This window comes from Podarcis bocagei (genome assembly GCF_964188305.1).
Source record: "Podarcis bocagei genome assembly, chromosome: 12".
NCBI lineage: Eukaryota > Metazoa > Chordata > Lepidosauria > Squamata > Lacertidae > Podarcis > Podarcis bocagei.
In genome coordinates this window covers 34,802,928-34,818,148 of record NC_138137.1, presented here as the reverse complement: position 1 = coordinate 34,818,148, position 15,221 = coordinate 34,802,928, and the positions used below count along the sequence as shown (strand labels likewise).

The 15,221-nt window shown below is 41.1% G+C and overlaps 1 protein-coding gene across 14 annotated transcripts in view; it reads right to left on the bottom strand.

The window, feature by feature from the left end:
* The window catches only part of LOC308569411 (uncharacterized protein), a 286,883-nt gene that overhangs the window by 166,443 nt on the left and 105,219 nt on the right, over positions 1 to 15,221 (bottom strand). For 7 of the 14 annotated variants that reach the window (XR_014000684.1, XR_014000688.1, XR_014000690.1 and 4 more), the window contains 2 exons: positions 14,149 to 14,302; positions 11,412 to 11,601 (listed from right to left, as the gene is read on the bottom strand). The gene's annotated coding sequence lies outside the window, so the exon portion shown is untranslated. Of the gene's footprint in view, positions 1 to 823; positions 914 to 10,259; positions 10,363 to 11,411; positions 11,602 to 14,148; positions 14,303 to 15,221 lie in introns of all 14 variants that reach the window. The other 7 variants (XM_081163350.1, XM_081163354.1, XM_081163356.1 and 4 more) reach the window with 5 other exon arrangements.

Here is a 15,221-nt window from a genome sequence, read left to right as displayed (position 1 = left end):
AGAAATGAGAAAAAATGTAAGTTGATAGGAGAATGGTACAGGGAGCCCAAAAAGACATGTATTACCATAGCAATGTGGCAGAATGATTTAGTATTCTAAACGTGATGAAATCCTCTATTCAGTGCTCTCTTCAGTTGAGGAAACATCCTCAAGGTCATATTTCATGCATATTGCATGCATTTAGTATGCATTGTCTGATGAAATTCAGGATTTTTGTAGGCTGATGAGCCCACACATTTTTTGTTTTACTTTTAACCTGTGGTTCATTTCACAGATTTTGAGATATTTCCCTGCCTAGTTTCCCCCACCACAAACTATCTATCTCAAAAATTAACCAGCTTTCACAAATGAAAGTTTTTGAAAGAGGAGAATATTTATAGGGAGGTTATGTGCTAAGCAATTGCTGCCCACGCTTTCCAGTGCATTTACATTGCACTGTGCATTACAGTGCAGTTGCCTTATTGTAAAAAGTCGGATCTGAGGTGGTGAAGGGCGAAAGCAGGTTTTTTGCACAAAAGCACCAAATCAACTTCTATTACACAACGTGAATTTGCAGGTGATTGAATTTCACTTGAAAATAGCCCATAAAATGGAAGCGCCCCTTGTCTCTGAGGTGAGGACTCCTTAGGAAACCACATTTGGTCCTGGGCATCCAGTTTCTGATTCTTCTTATTTATAGAACAGAAATTGTAGGGCTGATAATAAACACTGTCAATTTTCTCAAATGGGCTCTGCTCCAAAACTTCTTTACAGATAATATTTTATCATTAAGTCTGGCACATTTATACTGGGCCTTGCTACAAATTGGTTGTGTCTCTCTTACCCGACTCATTTGTTCTCACAATCTCAACCTTGTCGAGATTAATGCTGGCAGATTATTGATCAAGATGATCTGCTGGAGAAATCCCAGCTGCTGGAAAGAATCAAGGAGGCAGTAATTTGACTCTAGCAAATCATGGTTGGTTTGTTTAAGCTCTTTGCTTTTTACTAAACAGCACTTTGTTGATTATGGCTATCTTTTACACAGCTATACTGCGGTGTGCAAAATGCTTTGACTCTCTCCCCTCCCCACAAGTTTTGTTCATGCAATAAAATACTCTTCATGCCTGGGCTATAATTCAGTGGGTAAGCATGTGCCCAAAGTGGGAGGAGAAAAAGAAGTAGGATGGTTTTGAAGGAAGTGGGGTGGTTTCAAAGCAGGGATAAAAAGGAACATAAATAAGAACACGAGGAGAACACTGTTGGAACAGACCAAAGGCCTGTCTAGTTCAGCATCCTGATCTTAGAACGGTCAGCCAGATGCTGATGGGGAGCCTGCAAGGTGGACCCGAGTGCAACAGAACTCCCCCCACTTGTGTTCCCCTTGTATACAAAAGCATCTTGTATCTGACAGTGGAAGAAGTACAGTCATGATGCCCAGTAGCCTTAGGAAGTGGGATTCTACAATGTCTGAAAAGAAGTGATGGTTGTAGATTAATCTGAAAACAAGCGGGGCGGTATCCCTCCCCACTATGATAACTGGTTTAAGTACATTAGCTCTGTGTTGGATGACAGAATATACAATTTATATACAGTGGTACCTCGGGTTACATACACTTCAAGTTACATACGCTTCAGGTTACAGACTCCGCTAACCCAGAAATAGTGCTTCAGGTTAAGAACTTTGCTTCAGGATGAGAACAGAAATCGTGCTCCGGCGGCGCGGCAGCAGCAGGAGGCCCCATTAGCTAAAGTGGTGCTTCAGGTTAAGAACAGTTTCAGGTTAAGAACGGACCTCCGGAACGAATTAAGTACTTAACCCATGGTACCACTGTATGGGCATTTCATTCTCCTGTACAATTGGCACCAGGTGAAGACCTTATATTTCCTCAGATCTTTAATGTTTTAACAGCTATATATTTTTGGTGCTAATTTTGCACTAATTTATTTTCCTCTTTCTTTTTTATATGGTGTTATTGTTTTTTATTTCATATTGCTTGTGCATATGTTGGTTTTTAGATTATGTGTGTTTAGCTGATATGTATTATATGTAGTTGACTTGTGCTGTTTGTGAACCGTAAGGGTTTTATACACATATACAACTTGTCATTGAAGTCATTGATAGCACTTTCTATTTCTCAACTGCAGGGAGCCTTAATGAGACCCAACCTACAGATTCATTTTTGGGGTAGCAAATACCTCATGTAATTTTATCACTTCCTTTCACAGTGGGAATCCATTTATATTTCCCATTGCTTAGAAACTGGCATTCATTTTTGGCCTCATGTAAGCATTAAATAGAGAAGTTACCACGTAAACATCTTAGCCACTTAGAACAGCATGTGGATAAGTTTGGTGCTTCAGGGGGCGGCAAGATTTATTCTTTCTCTGCGCAAAGCATTTGGGGCTTCTGCGCTGTCCTTCAGGATTACTTTTCCATTCTGTGGGAAATTATGACATATTCAGTTCCTCCAGGTTGGTTGTTCAGGACGTTTGGGCCATGAAAGAATATCCATGTCAATCTATTAGCCCTCCTCTGGATACCCCCTATTGGGTCAACTTCAAAATGCCCAGCATGCTTCAGCTAGGAAACCACTCCTTTAAGGTACAGGTGTCACACAGGTAGATTTGTACAACTACTCAGAGAACTGGCCTCCTTGTGATCTCAGCTACCAAAGGAAAACTTGAATAAGCCCTTTTATGCAACCATATTGCACTATTCCTCCAAAATTTTCAAAGCTACTGGATGGGGGGAGACCATTGCCCTCATTTAACATAGATAAAATGGAAGAAAAAAATGATTTATGCTTTGGGGTTTCCCAGATGTTGTGATATTGAGTACTGTAAAATTCAGGGGGGAAAGCAACAAATTGTTCAACAAATAACTCTAGAGCAAAGAAGATCAAGCTTATCAGACTTTACAACATGATTTAATGTCAATGTTAGGCAGACATCAGAAACATGCCATTAAGCTAAGCACTGATTATTCACTGATGTAAGAGCTTGCATTTAATGTCAGTGAAAGGAAACTGAAAATGTTGATGGTCTCCCTTAATATCCTGCTCCTTGTTTTATAAAATGATGCAAGCCCACTGTTTTAATTCATTAAGTATAATGCAGAAACAAAACCGCACCAAGCCATATTAAAGCAATTAATGAATTATTCAGTTCTGTCTTATGACTTCATGTGTTAATACACACAAAGCCTCTGACCCCCTATAACACGGAGGTTTTAGTGATTAAAGAGTCATCTTGGCATAAATAGGTCAAGAAGAAGAAAAAAACTCTGGAGCTTCTTTCCCCATCTAAACTATTTTCCTTAATTATAAAATGCTAGCAAAAGGAAGCATCGCAGACTCCTGAAACCCTATAAACTGCATATAGTCAGGCTCAGCATTCTTGGGATTTTCCAGATGTTGTCATGTTCAGAACTGTACAGTCAGCAGCACCCATTGCGTATTAACAACCAAGGGGTGAATCTTTAAGAGGGGGGGGGAAACTCTGAATAATTTAAAATGCCTGAGAAAGAACAAGAAAAGCGAACTCAGTTTGCCTGATATTGAAGGCAGCAAATTATTATATTTTTCCTCCCAGTTGTCAAGAGTAGAATTATTATTAATTAAATTTCTATTCCGTCCTTCTTCCCAAAAGAGCCTAGGGCAGCAAACACCAAAGTGGTAAAATAACACTATTAAAAGTAAAATAAAAACATATTTAAAACAACTAATAACAATTTAAAGCATCTAAAGACAATTAAAATTATCAAGAGCATCATGCTGGTCTTCTTAAAATAGGGCATGCCAGGGCTTAATGTGGAACACTGCAGTTGTCCTTAATCAACACAATGCTGTATGTGAAATCAGTACCTGAAGCTAAACTAGCCTTTCTTCTCTTACTGCAGTAAAACCAGATCTCATGTTTCTCTCTTGTTGGATGTCTACTAAAAGCTGAATTTCTACAATCAATCCAGGGCAGAGCTGCTGCTGCTGCTGCTGCTGCTGCTGCTGCTGCTTCTTCTTCTTCTTCTTCTTCTTCTTCTTCTTCTTCTTCTTCTTCTTCTTCTTCTTCTTCTTCTTCTTCCTCTTCCTCTTCCTCTTCCTCTTCCTCTTCCAGCCCCATGGTACTTTAACAAGAACCACAGGAGAATCGGATGAATCCAATTCCGGGCTCTCGTACAGGCTAACTTATATGTAAAATATTCTATATCCAGTGGCGTAGCATGGGTTGTCAGCACCTGGGGCAAGGCAAGTAATTTGCGCCCCCTAACCCTAACCCCCAGATGTTGCGCTCGGTGCAGCCGGCCCCCCCTGCACCTCCCACACTACGCCACTGTCTATATCTCTGTTCAGGGCTTTTTTCAGCTGGAACTCACTGGAACTCAGTTCCAGTACCTCTTAGGTGGGCACCATGGCCATTCTAAGAGAACGAAGTAGGCGTTCATGGTGAGCTCAGGCACATCTTTTTCTATAAAACTAGCATTCACTCTGTTGTTCTTTAAATGTTACACTTCCATGCATATTAAAAAATGGAATGGCAGCACATTCCTTAAATTGTGAGGTTCAAGATGTCACAAGTTTGCCACAAACTCTCTTTTTCCAGGGATAGCATAACTAGATATTATGTGCCATAATGATGGTTTTTCAGAAAGTTTACGTGTCAGGAAGGCTAGGAATATAAGCTGCTGTCAGACCACTGGTCTATCTTTTACCTCAGTATTGCCAACACTGACTGGCAGTGCCACTCCAGGGTTGCAGAAAGGAGTCTCCCAGCCCTAGCTGGAGATGTAAGAGAGTGAACCTGAGATCTTTTGCACGCGAAGCCCAGGCTTTACTACTGAGCAATCCAACACTATTACTGGATGTTTAGGTGTGCTTTGGTATGTTCCCACTCCAGACAGCTAAAGCCCTTGTTTGACACAGAACTTGGCCACTGCACTTTATGCACTGGTAACTTCCAGATTGGATTATTGCAACATGCTTTTATGTGGGGCTGCTCCTGAATATGACGTCAATTACAACAAAATGCAATTGCTACAAAAGGCAAAGACCAAATAACTGGCCAGGGTTCTATTTAGAACTCACAAAACCTGTTCTAAAACAGCTATACTTGTTGCTAGTTTGTTTCCACACCCAATTCAAGGTGCTCACATTAGTGTTTAAAGCCCTAAACAACTTAGGCCCCAAATATCTGAAAGATTGCTTCCTTCCCTACAAACGCTGGGTGAAGTGTACATAGAATCGTAGAGATTAAGAGTCTTATTCTTTACTGATATGTGGCGCTATTCTTGTACTCTTAATAAAAGTTGTATATATATGCTTCCTTTGGAAGCAAGCAAGAACAGATCTTTAACTTTATGGGCACTTTAAAGGCAGATAGGATAGGATTTTCTTTTGCATTTTATTAAACTTGCACAACTATGCTTATGTGTTAAGATAAGTTATCTTAAGAATTCATTGAAGTTTCCTGTTCTGTCTTCCGCCCTACAGCAGCCACTGTGCTCTCTCCTACATTGGTCAGGAAAGTCCCCCAAACATATGGAGAGGCTTGGTTGGGGGCATGTTGTAGCGGGTTTCAAGGGGATGAGGGGCCTGGAAACTTTCCTTCTGTGAACTTCCTTAAGTTAACTTATCGTAAGTCTACATCTAGTGGGTTATATTGACAAATTCACATGTCATTACACTGACTTCTAGATGAAAATCTGAAATTTTTTTGGGAGGGGGGATTCTTTGTCCATCACAGTACTCATTTACAGGCACGTCACTTTTCACAAACACAGAATGTATCAAATAAGCCAGTGAGTCATTACTCTCTTATTCTCTTTCACGAGACATTTCATTTGAGGCAAGATAATTGCACTTTCTACTCTTTTCATTAGTAAGCCTCTGCTGATGTTGGCTATTGAATTAATGAGAACAGGTGGCATTTGGTTTTCTTTTTCTTTCTCTTCACCACCCACCCCTTGAGCCTTTCTGAGTGTGTGTGTGTGTGTGTGTGTGAGAGAGAGAGAGAGAGAGAGAGAGAGAGAGAGAGAGAGAGAGTGTCAGTCTACCATTGCTTTGTTAATGGATAATCAGCTCAATTAGTAGAGACTTGACAGGTGCTATGCATGGCTAAATCACCTCAATTTCTTGTAATGAGCAGAAACACACTGTATCTCAGACGTACAAATTATATTACCAATACAAAACTAAAGTGAACAGAGTTTAAAGTGCATGATGGGTGGTGGTATATATGTATACACACACACACAGTTTTTCTGAGGCCCTGCATAGTCAACATCACAGTTTAAATTAAGCTGTGTACAGTGTAAATGTCAAACATAAACTCCTCACTTCACTGATACTGTAAATATTGTAACCAGAGAAGGCCCTAGTTTAGTGAAAGAGCACGTGCTGTGCATGTTGACCATCTGAGATTCATTCCTTGGCATCTACGGTGGAAAGGATGTCACGTATTAAGGGCAGGAAATGCGGCCTTTGAGAGCAATTGCCATTCAAGGCAGTATTTGGCTGGGTGGATCTACTTGTTGAGGTGGATTGACAGTCTATAACAGGGGTCCCCAAACTAAGGCCTGTGGGCTGGATAAGGCCCGACGGACTTGCTTATCCAGCCCATGGCAACCCCTGCCGCCCGCTGCCACCGCCTGCTCTTACCAGCGCTGCGCTTCACGGCTTCCCACTTTCGGGTCTGTGGAGCACTCGAAATAGCTTGTGCGCATGCACAAGCGTTATTTGCGCATGCGCAAGCATTATTTCCAGTGCACATCTAGGTCAGAGGAGGCCCATGCACATGCGCACAAGCTATTTCCAGTGCTCCTCCGACCCGGAAATAGTGTGTGCGCACGCGTATGGGCACGCGCTCCCCCGTCTTCCGGCCTGCTGTGCAATCGGTGCTGGAGACATCAGCCCAAGGCGTGGTAAGTTTGCTGACCCCTGGTCTATAAGACAGCTTTGTACATTCATATAAATAAGTCACCAACATAGTTCCCATGAACACCACATAATCCAGTCACTTCTCATGAACCCACAAGGCCCTTGGCCCCTATCAGTTTTTCTTTAAATTACGGTATTTTAAATGTTTTTTTACTGAGTAGAGATTAGTTTAAAGTGAAGAGTTTGCCTCCAGCAACCTATCTTCTGTAATTCCCCAGAATGCCTCTGGGCTCCACTTTGGTCCAGAGGTGAGCAGCAGAAGGCAAAAACTGGAGAAAAAGGAATCTGCAGCCACCTGGATGGAAAATGAGGAAAAGAGAGGAAAACTCCACCAATACCCAGGAAATTGGGGGAAGCAGTGGAAAGTGAGCAATGGGTTGGTGAATGCAGCCATCTTGGGCATGAACTTCATCAGTTTGCATTCTCAATTTCATCTGTGAAATGGGTATTTTGTTGTACATTGTGAGGGCAAATATTTGGCATTATGGGCTCAGGTCCAACCTCTGTCTTTTACTCAGTTCCTTGGGGCAAATTATTTATCCTTTATTACTAGCTAGGCTCCCATGGCAGCAGTTTTGTGATGCTGCCCACAAAACTTAGCAAATTTCCAAACAAAGCTACAGGCCCCAAAGGGTTAAGTAACCCTGGTATAAATATTACTAACATTATTCTATCAATATACTAAGCAAAAATAAAGCAGACTCCTTCTGGTTTTATTTTTCTGAAGTTATATTCATATTTGAGTGATATGAGGGAAATTGTTATTTGGACTTTTGATTAATTGCATTTTAGTAATGTGCTTTTACTGTCTTAACTGATGAACTTCTGGGCTAAGTAGTACAGAAGCCTGCAGGAACATCCTGAGAAAACTAGGGGACAGGTAAGTGGGGCAGAGTCAGCCAGCTAGTTCTGACTCACTTCCCAAAGTATGGTTGCATTCCATCTTCTTCAAGTGGGCAAGTTATAGCATGAGACCCTGCAGGATAAGCCAGTCTACAGAACTGAGCTCTGTAGTCGGACTTGCCTGGTAAAATATTTTTGGAGCTCTCCAACAGTTCTGTGACATAAAAGCTCACAGCACATTTCAAAGTATCTTTCCCAGATGGGTAAAATGCTAATATAACATATAACAATAAGTACTTCGGCCTGATAATTGGTACCTTGATCCTATATAAAGTCACAAAGAAGAATACAACAGAGTCTTGCTCTTGTGAGACAATACTATATGACAGGGATGGGAAACCTATGTCATTGTCACGCCGTCCACCCAATGCTCTTGGACACCTATACTATTAGGTAGCATGACCAATGCTCAGGGATGATGGGCGTTGGAGTCAACATTTGAGGGCCAATATTAGTGACACCTGTGCTAGGTGGTTGTGATTATTAGGCCCAGAGGGCCATAGGTTAACTGGAGGGCCACAAGTTAGCTGACTCTGGCCTACAGGGAGCAAGTCAGGCAGATAATGAATGCTACTTCATTTGCTCACTAGTCATTTGCTTGCATGCTTGGAGGGAGCAGGATAATGCGCAGAAACAGCAAAGGGAAGATGTCCAAAGGCTTGAAGTTAATAGTGGCCCACTGAAGGGGTGTGGCATTTGCGCAGCAATGCTGGTCATGAAGCTGATCATGCCAACATTTAGCTCTAACATACCACAAGTGTTGACATTCCATGATTATGTCATAAGAGCCCTTGATCAGTCTTGGCCTAGATTTTGAACAGCTACTTCACGATTACACATCAAATGTGTAAGACAGTTTTTCTTTTTGTTTGATAGCTCAGTAGATTGATAGCTCATTAGTACCCCAACAGGCCAACACTCATTCAGCTCAGTAACTCCTCCCAATTTGGGAGAAAGGAAGGATATAAATACATTTACTAATAAAAATAATTTTTCATACTGTTAAAGCTGTAACACATCACATCTTTCTCTTTCAGAACTGAAATCTCCAAAAGGTCTCTTCATATTAGCTTTGTGGTGCTTGCAAAACTTTTTGGGGGGCGGTATCATTTTATTAACTGCTATCCCTACCAAGTTGATATGTGTGTGTGTGTGCACATATAACAAATCTACATATATGTTTTGTGCACTTTAAGATAAAGTCTTGTCTACAGGACAGATACCAATTTGGAAGAATTTAATCAGGCAATGAAACATGTGTTGTTTATTGAAGACTGAGGTGGGTTATGATAATTCACCACACACAGAGAAGAGAAAGCACTTTGGTAACACTACTATTTCAGCCAGAAAGCCCAAAGGTGAAATTCTAGCACTTTCATCCACCCGACCATCAAGTCATCTAAGCAATTACTCAGTTAAAGGAAATGATGTGTAGATACTGTAGGTTGATAAAGTTAAAAGGTGGTTCATTAAAAAATATTTTTCTCCTCCAAGAAATAATCTGCATTTTGAAGTAACTCGAACACAAAGAACAGGAAGAAAGAAGGGAAATATGGGTTTTTTTATCATATCATTTCAAGTTTGATTAAGTTACAGGAAAAAGTAAATGGCATTAGAATATAAAGGAAGCTAATCTATAAAGGAAGTGGGGGGGAAGGTTAAAGAAGTCAACAGTAATTAAATGGTGATTGAAGCTGAAAGAAAATTGATCTGTGTTAGCTGAAGGCCGTTCTTCCCTTTTGGGATGTTATGCATCAGTGAAGAGGGGAAAGAAAGGTTTCTGCTGTTTTGATATGGAAATACATGTCACATCATCTTAGCTTGTGGCACTGTGACTCAGGGCTGCCATGGATTTCTGGTACACTGTTCCTAGTGTCCTATGCATGCTTGGGGGGCATTGTGTGAAGATGAGTTGCTTGAACAAAGACCTGTGAGGTCAAAAGTCATGGGAGCTTGGGAGCTTTGTATGCTGTTTTGTCTCAAGCGTGGGTGAAAAAGAATCACTCTAAACTAGCAGACGGGATAAGAGCAAATCTAACAGATATCTGTCTTGGAACTATGTAACACATACAGCACTAATACAGGGGGTAAAGGTTCCTTTGTTGGTATTTTGTGGTGTCTGCAAGAATACTGGCATGATAAACTCTAGAACAACCCGGTTGTTTTCCCAAACACACTGAAGGCATTTGTTTGATCCATTATGACTGAAATAGTTAGATGATTTCATTCCAAGTAAGAGTTTGGAGCACATCTGAAGCGATGTTAGGATAGAACAGACACTTACTTAAAAACATGCTTGTTAAATTATCTACCTCCATCTCATACATGCCCTTCGGGAATTGAGACAAGATAATCAGAAGAGCCTTGCTAGATCATATCAAAGGGCCTCTTGTGTACAGTGGTCAGTTAGTGGACAAGTCTTGAGAACCACAAGTAGAGGGATACTCACCAAAGAGGGCTTCCAATCCCTTCCTCCTCTCTCCCATTAAAGCCAATTCTGTCCCCTGAAGAGCTTCTGAACAGTGTGGAATGAAGCAATGAGAGGTTGCTGAAGGAAAGAGAAATTAACCAAAATCAGGTGAGGGCACCTTGCAGGTGCATAAGCCCTGCTCAGCAAAGGGGTGTCTGTCTGATTTTGGTCAATTTGCCCTCCCCTGATAACCCAGTGCCCCAGTCCACACCATGCATCATCTCATAATGTCAAGGAGGCTCTTTTGAGCCTCCAGACAGACTTTTTGGTGCACACAGGGAGCAGTAGAAAGAGGAGGGGAAAGGAAAGTCCTCTTCCTTGAGTTTCCTTGTGCTTATGGCTCTTGGGACAAAAGACAAAAGCCACTATTTTCCCCGGCCCTTTGAACCACCACCAACCTTCACAGTTGGCTACGGCAGTACTGCAGATGTTTGTCCCTCCCTTTTTACCAGTGACACCAGTATTCCAAACTGTTTACTATGCAGTGGTCTCCTGAAGGTCTTATATAAATGGCAGAAACCCAGGAATTTATTGGCAAAATTTGAGAGTATGGGAGCAGGGATGTGAAATATTGTTTATGCAGCTATGAACTGGGCTGCCTTGAAGCAATTTAGTTTTGTACAGGGGCACAATAGAATAAAACAAAACACTGTTGTCATTCCCTAGAATGCATGGATTCAAATAGCCTGCTCAGTGCTTTCACAGTTGCACTAAGTCAGTGCAGCCTGCCATCATCAATGGTTCATGCTAGCATAATAATAATAATGGGAACTTTGCTCTTCTCACTCCCCATGATCCATCCAGAAAATGCTCTCCTACGGTAAGTGCCTTTTGGAGACCAATTGGGATCTAAAGAAGCGTTTCATTCTTGAAAGAATTATTTTCATTCACAGTGAAACACTCTTGAATTTTACAGATCATCACCAAAAGTGGGGTGGGGGTGGGTGGGTGAGGTTTTTTTTTTTTGTTAATAGTTGGTGAAAAATGCCTAAGGAAAATGTGTCCCTAATCCTATTAGCTGACTTAATATAGAATTATTAAAAGCCTTGATATACAGGATTTAACACAATCTTTCTAGCAGGGTGTGATGTAATCTATTTTTGTTCCTCAGCTAGCAGATGGCTTACCTTTAAGTAATTTCCAATATGTTAGGAGATCAAAAGCCATCCTCTCGCCACCGAGGCAGTAATCGCTCCTCTCTGCTGGGGGTTGCTTGGTACTGTGGTGGGGATATGCAAAGGCTGCTGGCATTTCCAAACATAGAAGGCCGACATTTCTTCCGACTTTGAAGTTAATAATCCTTCAGAAGTTGAAAAACTGTGGGATTTTCAAAACGCTTTTAATGTTCTATATGCCATGCGCTAAAAGTAAATATCTGCAAGTAATCACTGAAGGCTGGCACATGGAATTATTTTACAGCACCAACCACTGTAGCCTAATGTGCTCTGTGACAGAGTAAATTGTGTTTGTTTTTTCACATTGATCGTGTTTTTAGGGAAGGAGGAAGACTCCAATCACGTTGCGTAATAAAGTGCCAAGAGTACTGTGTAGGCATACAGTCTCCACCACAGTGTGAGCAGACCTTCTTTCAAGGAAACCTCAACAAACCTCTTTTGATATACCTTACAGCAGGGTTTTCCAAACTTGGGTCTCTAGCTGTTTTTGGACTACAGTTCTCATCACCCCTGCTGGCAAGGGATGGTGGGAATTGTTGTCCAAAAGCAGCTGGAGACCCAAGTTTGGGAAACCCTACCTTAGAATATGAAGAAGACTGAATATGCCTTGTGGGGATATAAATTGCACATTGCCACTTCCCTGGAGACAGGCAAGGGGAATATTTCTGTATTGGTTCCAGGAGGCCTCTCAGTCACTTGTGAAACTGTGGCTATCTGCTTTCCTTAAACCAATTTGAAAAGCTAGTTAGTATTCAGCCAATAGTGATAGACTTGTTACTTCTGCTCAGAGGTAAAGCACATGCAGAAGTTCAACGATTCAATCCCTGGTGTCTCCAGCTAAAAGCAGCAGGTGATGGGAGAAGACTTTCCTGAGACCCTGGAGAGCTGTTGCTAGTCAGAGTATACAGTACTGGCTAGATAAACAAATGGCTTGACTCCTGAGTCTTCTGCTTTTTCGTAAACCATATCCATGATGTGAATCTTGGGGATATGTGATCTTCATACTGGAATTGGACAATACAGAGGTCTGTTTTGTTATCCCTTTTCAATCCAACATTTACAAGTAGGATCCTCAGCAAATTTTGAAGGAATTCTCCGGTCAGGCAGCCATGCCCTTCCCAGGATGCACCTTTCCATTTATCTCCCTCAATGATCAGTAAGTATTTAATGCCCACTGAGCATACTCAGTCCTCACTGTGCTGTTCTTGAGGTTTTCCCCCTTAAGTAATCTTTCTGAAATAGGTTGCACTGGAGGGAACTACTAGTATGGAAATGCCTTTGCAAGTAAGCTTAATTGGGGCCCCATCTGCACTGCACATTTAAAGTGGTGTCGTGGCACTTTAAATAGTTATGGCCTCCTCCAAAGAATCCTAGGAACTATAGCTTCTTAAGGGTGCAAAGAGTTATTAGGAGCCCCCTATTCCCCTCACAGAGCTATAGCTCTCAAGAGTGGTTTAACAGTCAATCCCTCTTTCCAGGAAAACCTGGGAATTACAGCTCTGAAAAGGGACTAGGAGTCTCCTATCAACTCTCAGCATGCTTCCCAGAATTCTTCAGCAGAGCCTTAAAATGGCCTTATAATGCGGATAGGTCCTGAGAGAGAAGTCGCCATAGTACTGGTCAAAGACTGTGTGCGCTTCTTATTTGCAGCAAAGGAGCTTCTGCACAGCACAAAGTAGTCCAAGTTAGTCCATTGATGATCTATCTGGAGCAATAATTTCGTGGAGCAGATATTCATCAGATGTGTATTAAAAAAATGAGAACTGAATGGTAGATCTGCAAATAGCCCTAGGCAGCAGCCACACACTGGTCACAGCATGAAGAAAAATATGCAGAAAAAGTACAGTAAGGTGGTGCACCTTCTCAAGGCCTCTTTTAGCTGAGTGAAAACAATAGCTTGTTTGATGAACATTTGAGTGAAAATTTAATTGGTCCTAGATAGTCACCCCTCCTGCCACCTAGCATGTGGGCTGTTTCTAGTTCTTAATCACTACCCAATTGCACAGACTGAGATTAAACTAAAAAAAGAAAGAAAAAAGGTTGCACCTTTCAGATTACGGTATCTGGTTTATTGTGGCAAGACAGCTGTGTGTTTTGCCTAGAGCCATTCAACAATGTCATCTCAGTACCCCATTTGTGGGCAGAGAAATTGGAGAAAAACATTTCAATGTACTTCTCCAAGGATCAGAGAAATTCTCCAAGTGTTTTTCAGGGGTAGTTGTCACAATTAGCAAAGGCGGTAAAATAGTTTCTTTCTCTTTCTTTCTTTCTTTTTCTTTCTTTCTCCCCCCCCCCCCCCAGTAATTTTGGCTTTGCTGCTGCAATGCAGATGTTAAGTGGCAGTGGCAAAAACTATGCTGGCAGCCTGGCCACCAATTTGCATCCACAATTCCCCAGACCAAGCATTTCAGGGCATTGTTTAATAAAATGTCAGCAATCATACTTCTTCTTTTCTTTTTTAAGTGTAGAAGATTCAGGAAAAAAATATGGCCTTCTTTTTCGAAGGGAGATGAGAAACGGGGAAACCTCAGAAATTTTCTCAGAAAAAAAAGCCTTACAAGAAATTTCAGCTGAACACTAGAAAGGACATAAAAATAATGGGAATGCAAAATAAAAATGTGGTCTCAGTAGCTGGTATTGAAAGGAAATAAGCCTAGAGCACATAATATGTAATGAAGAAGTAGCTTACCTGGCCTGATTTTTGAGATTCCTGCAAGTGACCTTTCATATATAATATGGAAGAACAGGACAATGCTAAATTTACACACAAGCCATCCATCCCATCCAAAGACATCTGGACTTGAAGGACTTGTCAGAATGAATATGAGATGAATCCTGTGTGTCTGTATATATAGAAAAAAGCATAGCACAGCAGTGACTGCACAGCACTTTCTGTATTCCTACTGTGTACAAGGCAAAGATTTTTCAGTTCATACATCATTTACAACTTGCTACAGGGATTCCACAAAGCCGGTACATACCCTTTACACAAAGAAAAGAAAAGAAAGATTCCGGAAAGAAAAGATTCTGAAAGTATGTCTGCTGAATAGGCAGTGAGTGTCAGGGGGTGCCTAATGAAACGCAATGCTCGCCAAGAAACGAAATAAATAAGTAAACAATAGTGGCATTTCCACATGCTACTACATGTCCAAAAGATTTCTGCTGAAATTACTTGAAGAAAATATTATTCCCTCACCAATCAGTGGTATCATTAGCCAGAGGGAGGAAGAGACATTGAAGGATAGATACCTCGTTTCCCACACTCCATATCCTGATAAATAAGATCCTGTGTGTACCATTTGACCCACAACATTCAAATTGTTATTGGGAAGACACATGTCTAGACATGCTGTAACAAACATTTGATGTCTCAGAATATGGCCAGAAAAGCAAAGTCCGCTTGAGGTAGGCGGGTGGGGGAGATGCCAAAGCAGCAAAAGGTTTCTTTCTACTTAGTAGACGTCAAAACATTTTGTGTTGCCATACAGAAATGTTTGTTTTAATGAATTCATCATTGTTATCCTTTAGCTTAAATATATATATTAAGGCCACAAAGCAAATTTTAAAAGTAAGGAAGTTAAACAAGAAAAACAACCGATTTAAGATAAAAATAAAACAAAATCAACCTCAGTGTATAACAACCTTTTTCATTATTACACTCACATCCCATCTTCCTTCAAGGGGGCATACATGGTTCTCCACCTGCCCATTTTTTCTTCAAAACAAATTGTGAGGTAGGTCCTTAATTCATTGACAAATTAC